Source organism: Gorilla gorilla, chromosome 4 (genome assembly GCF_029281585.2).
Source record: "Gorilla gorilla gorilla isolate KB3781 chromosome 4, NHGRI_mGorGor1-v2.1_pri, whole genome shotgun sequence".
Taxonomy (NCBI): domain Eukaryota; kingdom Metazoa; phylum Chordata; class Mammalia; order Primates; family Hominidae; genus Gorilla; species Gorilla gorilla.
In genome coordinates, this window is record NC_073228.2 from 47308129 (window position 1) to 47314548 (window position 6420).

Genomic DNA, 6420 nt, shown 5'->3' on the forward strand with positions numbered 1-6420 from the left:
AAGACCTTGTCTCTACAAAAAAGTTATTTAAATTAGCCAGGCATGGTGGCGCAAGCCTGTATTCTCAGCTCCTCAGGAGTCTGAGGTGAGAGGATCACTAGAGTCCAGGAGTTCGAGGCTGCAGTGAGCTATGATAGTGCCATTGCACCCCAACCTGGATGACAGCTAGACTCTGTTTAAAATAAAAATAAAAAAGAAAGAAAGAAACTACCCAGAGAGCAGCTTCTTCAAGGGATGGGGCTCCTGCCTATTCCCAGATGATGAAAGTAAAATTTGAGGGCTCCTTCCCAGGCCTTCAAGGCACAGGCCTTTGCTCCTTGAGTGGTAAGCACTGGCCTGGACTAGGAAAACTGCCTGGGCTAGGATAGTTACAGACCTCTCCCTGCCTCACCAGAGCCAGATATGTGTCTGCTAGGCCCTTGCCTACTCTGTTGCCTGCAGAATGCCTGCTCATTCTTTTTGTTGTTGTTGTTGTTGTTGTTGTTGTTGAGATGGAGTCTCGCTCTGTCACCCAGGCTGGAGTGCAATGGCGCAATCTCAGCTCACTGCAACCTCCACCTCCCGGGTTTAAGTGATTCTCCTGCCTCAGCCTCATGAGTAGCTGGGATTACAGGTGCCTGCCACCACGCCCAGCTAATTTTTGTATTTTTAGTAGAGACGGGGTTTCACCAGGTTAGCCAGGCTGGTCTCGAACTCCTGACCTCAGGTAATCCACCCGCCTCGGCCTTCCAAAGTGCGCCACCGTGCCCGGCCATGCCTGCTCATTCTTTAAAGCCCAGGCAGATTGGCTGCTCTTTCATGAAGCCTTTCTGCACTCCCGCAGCAGGTCTCTCTCCAAAGGCTCCAAAGCCTCCAAGGCTGGACTGAGCATCTTCCAAGTAGGGCTGTCTCACTCAGTACTGTAACACTGTGCCAGCCACATAATAGCCATTCTACCGTAAGAGCAGTTGTTTCACCATCTCTCACTCTCCTTAAACTTTCACCTTTCTCTGCTGTGATGGATGCTGCGGTGCACTGCCCAGGTCTCCTTCAGAACTGAAGGATCTTGTCCCCGAACTCCAGAGACTGCTACCAGCAGATGGCCCTTAGCTACCAGCCCCCTTTCAGGATTTCCCCTGCTGATGTGAGCTGCCTTCCTCAATGTCCTGCCCCTTTCTCAGAGCAGTCTGCTTCCCATAACTGATCAGCATGGGTTTTATCTGCCTGGCCCTCCACCCCCTACTCAGGGCAGCTCTGAAGTGTCTTCCCCGCTTCAGAGTTCCCAGTTCAACTTCTCCTTCTGCCCAATCCTGTTTCCTTCTCTTCCACAGGTATTAATTTGGCCAGGTGCAGTGGCTCATGCCTGTAATCTCAACTTTGGGAGGCCAAGGTGGGAGGATTGCTTGAGCCCAGGAGTTTGAGACCAGCCTCTGAGACATAGTGAGACCCCTGTCTCAAAACAAAACAAAACAAAACAAAACAAAAACTAGCCAGGCATGATGGTGTGTGCCTGTGGTCCCAGCTATTCAGGAGGCTGAGGTGGGAGGATCACTTGGGCCTGGGAGTTCAAGGCTACAGTGAGCAATTGCCACTGCACTCCAGTCTGGGCGACAGAGCGAGACCCTGGCACAAAACAAAACACACGTGTTAATTCCAAGAGCACGCTCCAATAAACTTCCTGCACCCTGATCTCTGTCCCAGGGTCTCTCTACAGAGGACTCAACCTGTGAGACCTACCCCAGTCTCATTCATTCACTGATTCTTTCAGCCAATATCTATTGAGTACCTGCAGATAGATAGATCTGCAGGCCCAGCGGCAAGGGCGGGAGATAGAGTGTAAAAGGTGCCTACCCAATGGGTGATCACATGTCCTACCCCACAGAGAAGCCAGAAGTCACAAGAGACAGCCTCACCCCATCAACTTTCCACCATAAAATCACAAACTTCCCTGAACCTGCACCCCTCCTCTTCACCTTTCTTGCTTTCATGGAAGATGCTCTGTCTGCATCCTATGCCCTCCCACTGGGGTGACCAGCTTGTCCTTGTTTGTCCAGGACTGTCCCAGTTTAAAACTGAAAGTCCTATGAAACCCCTAAGTCCCAGCCAGATGAATTGGGATGGTTGAAAAAGATTGGCAAAAGTCTCCAGCCTTTTTCAGGACTTCCCTTAATTGATAACCACACCTCTTTATATATATATATATATACATATATACATATATACATATATATACGCACATACACATATATACATATATACACATATACATATCTACACATATATACATATATACATATATATACATATATACATATATATACATATATACATATATATACATATATACATATATATACATATATACATATATATACATATATACATATATACATATATACACATATACACATATATATACACATATACATATATACACACATATATACATATATATATATATAGAGAGAGAGAGAGAGAGAGAGAGAGAGAGAGAGACATGGTATGGTTCTGTTGCCCAGGCTGGAGTGCAGTGGCATGATTATAGCTTACTGAAGCCTCCAATTCCTGGGCTCAGATGATCCTCCTGCCTCAGCCTCCCAAGTAGCTGGGACTGCAGGGCATGTGCCACCACACTAGGCTAATTTTTCTCTTTTTTTAAATTTCTTTTTTAGAGATAGGGGTCTCACTATATTGCCTAGGCTGGTCTCTGTCTCCTGGCCTCAAGCAAGCCTCCTGCCTTGGCCTCCCAAAGTGCTGGAATTATAACCATGAACAACCACACTCAGCCCAGCTGCTCATTGTATATTGGCTCCTTCCCATCATCATTTAAAACTCTACTATCCTTAAAACTCCTCCCTTGAGGCCGGGCGCAGTGGCTCACACCTGTAATCCCAGCACTCTGGGAGGCCAAGGTGGGTGGATCACCTGAGGTCAGAAGTTCAAGACCAGCCTGACCAACATGGAGAAAACCCTGTCTCTACTAAAAATACAAAATTAGCCAGGCACAATGGTGCATGCCTGTAATCCCAGCTACTCAGGAGGCTGAGGCAGGAGAATCGCTTGAACCCGGGAGGCAGAGGTTGCAGCAAGCCGAGATCATGCCATTGTACTCCAGCCTAGGCAACAAGAGCGAAACTCCGTCTCAAAAAAAAAAAAAAAAAAATCCTCCCTTGACCCTACACCCCTCTTACAGCTACTACATTTCTCTGCTCCCCTTGATAGCCAAATTACCTTAAAAGTTGTTACAACGTCCTCATATCCCACTGTCATCTGGCTGTTGTCACTCCTCTGAAGCTGCTCCTGTCAAGGGCACCCTAGGCCAGGCATAGTGGCTCATGTCTGTAATCCCAGCACTTTGGGAGGCAGAGGTGGGCGTATGGCTTGCACTCAGGAGTTTAAGACCAGCCTGGGCAACATGGTGAAACACCCATCTCTCAAAAAAAAAAAAAAAAAATTAGCCGGGAATGGTGGTGTGCACCTATGGTCCCAGCTACTTGGGAAGCTCAAGTGGGAGAATCACTTGAGTCCAGGAGGTGGAGACTGCAGTGAGCTGAGATCATACCACTGCACTCCAGCCTGGGTGACAGAGCAAGACCCTGTCTCAAAAAAAAAAAAGGCCACCCATGACCTCTTGTTAAACCAAGTGGATACTTGATTCAAGGACCTTCTAAAACTGGCCTATATCCAAAGTAGACCAGGCGCGGTGGCTCATGTCTGTAATCCCAGCACTTTGGGAGGCTGAGGCGGGCAGATCATGAGATCAGGAGTTCAAGACCACCCTGGCCAATATGGTGAAACCCCGTCTCTACTAAAACTACAAAAATTAGCCAGGCATGGTGGTCTGCACCTGTAGTCTCACCTATTTGAGAGGCTGAGGCAGGAGAATCGCTTGAACCCAGGAGGCGGAGGTTGCAGTGAGCTGAAATCGCGCCACTGCAGTCCAGCCTGGATGAAAGGGCGAGACTCCATTTCAAAACAAAACAAACCAAAACGGGCCAGGTGCAGTAGCTCACGCCTGTAATCCCAGCACTTTGGGAGGCCGAAGAGGGCAGATCAGGAGGTCAGGAGATTGAGACCATCCTGGCTAACACAGTGAAACCCCGTCTCTACTAAAAATACAAAAAATTAGCTGGGCGTGGTGGCACACGCCTGTAGTCCCAGCTACTCAGGAGGCTGAGGCAGGAGAACAGGAGAATCGCTTGAACCTGGGAGGTAGATGTTGCAGTGAGTCGAGATCACACCACTGCACTCCAGCCTGGGCGACAGAGCGAGACTCTGTCTCAAAAAAAAAAAATTAATTAAAAAAAAAAAAAAGTAGCTAATGCCACACCATGGTGCAAAGGCTCTGCAATGATAAGGGTACAGCAAAGGCTCTGCAATGATAAGGGTACAGGTGGGAGGATGGGAGGATGTGCCTTTCCTCTGCTTCCTTTGAGCACCTGGGGTCGGTGGTCTCAGAAGTCACAGGTAGTGAGATGTCCACACACTTCCTAAGAAGACAGAGCCTGCTGCCTTTCACACCCCAATCACATCAGCCTAGAATCACCTTCTGCCTCCACACAAGAAAAAAATTTTGCACCCAGTCCTCAGGTTAGGGTTCTAGGCCTTGAAATTCTTGTTGGGCTAATTCCAAACCAATCTCATCCCTTATCAGTATCTGCAGTGTAGGCCCCAGAAAATTTCCATTTGTGTTCACTAAGGTGAGCCTGGTCAGGCCCTACCAAGACCTCTCAGCACTATTCGGCAAGGTTGACCCTCTCACCTGTGAGATTGTCTTCCCTTGTCTTCTGAGATCCAAGGAACAGCCTCACCTGCCAGGCAAGCTCCCAATCTCCCTACAGCCCTGAGCTAGCATGCCACTCCCCAGCCCTGTTTCCCCCTGCATGTTCTCATTATAGTCTGTGTCTCACATCATTGTTCCTACTTAATTGTCTAATTTCTCCCATAGGCTGCAAGCTCCACGAGGCTAGGAGGAGGGTGTTGATTACTGAGCAGCCTATTCTCTGAGCCCACCTGTCTCGTATTAGTAAGTAGTTGTTGAATAAATGAATATGAGAACACCCATTACCATTTTATTGAATGTCAGCAAGGGGCTTTACCTACTTTTTTTCTAATCTTTGTAACAAGCTAAGTATTCTTTCATTCCCTGTTTTATAACTCCAAAAACTGAGGCTCTGAGAGACTTGGTGACTTACCCAAGATTATCCAGCAAGTAAGTGTCCCCTGTCCCCTGCCTGCAGCAGGGCCGGACTCTGCCCCTTGCCTTGTCCTGGCTCACCTAACCTCCAGTTAATTGTGTGGACCAGAAGAGGACCAGGGCAAGACCTGGCTTATAGGACACAAGAGGCTCCCCTGATGGCTCTTGGGGAGCCAAAACCTCTGTTAAAATACACATCCCAGTAAGAGAGGAAGAGACCCTTATGCTGTAAGCCATCCTTTATTTTTGGTTTTTATTTATCATGAGTTGTGGAGATGGCAAGAGTACTCCAAATTTCTTGTAGTTTTACAATGACCAGCACCTCCACATAATTTTCTGGTTTTAACCTCACCAAACCAGCAATGCTATTCTGTTGTATAGGGGTCAGTTGGGGTCCAGGGAGGTGAATGAGTTTGGGCCAAGTCAACTAGGTATTAAATAGTAACCCTTATCCTGATGGCAAGTCTGATGAGGGAGTTTTGCCTCACCCTTCTCTTACATGCCGCAAACCTGCTCATAGTCCCAGTGTGGGAACAGATGTACTGAAGATTTACTGAAAGTAATGAGCACCTGGCTCTTTGCAGCCTTCACCTATTTGGTTCTAATTAAATGTATAAAGGTTATCCCTTACATATGCTGGGGACGTTGGAAGGCTTTCATACCTACGCTCTCCTAGGTGAGTAGGAAGGGTAGGATATCGCCCCCACTTTATAGATGAGGAAACTGACACTCAGAGAGCTGAAGTGCCTCGCAGTCTCAGCACTAGTTAGTGACTGAGCCACAACTGGAAACTCTTCAACTCCCACAATCTCAGGTGTTGGAAATCAGCATGAGGTGGGCCCACCAGAATCCAAGCAGCGGGCAGCGGTGTACTATGGAGGCAGTGCACCCCACCGCTGCCGTAAGGGGCCGACCCTCATGCGCAATCATCAGGCATCATGCTTCTGACACTGTCAAAGCCAAGCGGATGGAATTGCCATTCTTGGCGTCCGCCGGCTTTGCCACATCAAGGATGTCCTTTAAGTTCATCTTGGGATGGTCCCGCAGCGGAAAGAGACGCTGGACAGAGGTTGACAATCCCCTCTTGACAAACGGATGTGAATTTAGCCTACAGAAAAAACAGGTTTAAACACCTGTTGGATGTCTGGTTGCTGTAACTGGTGCTAAGCCTAGACCCGGGGACCACAGAGACTGGCTATGGCTCCACGTATCCCAACCCTGCGTTGGCTTCTGCCCGCTACTCT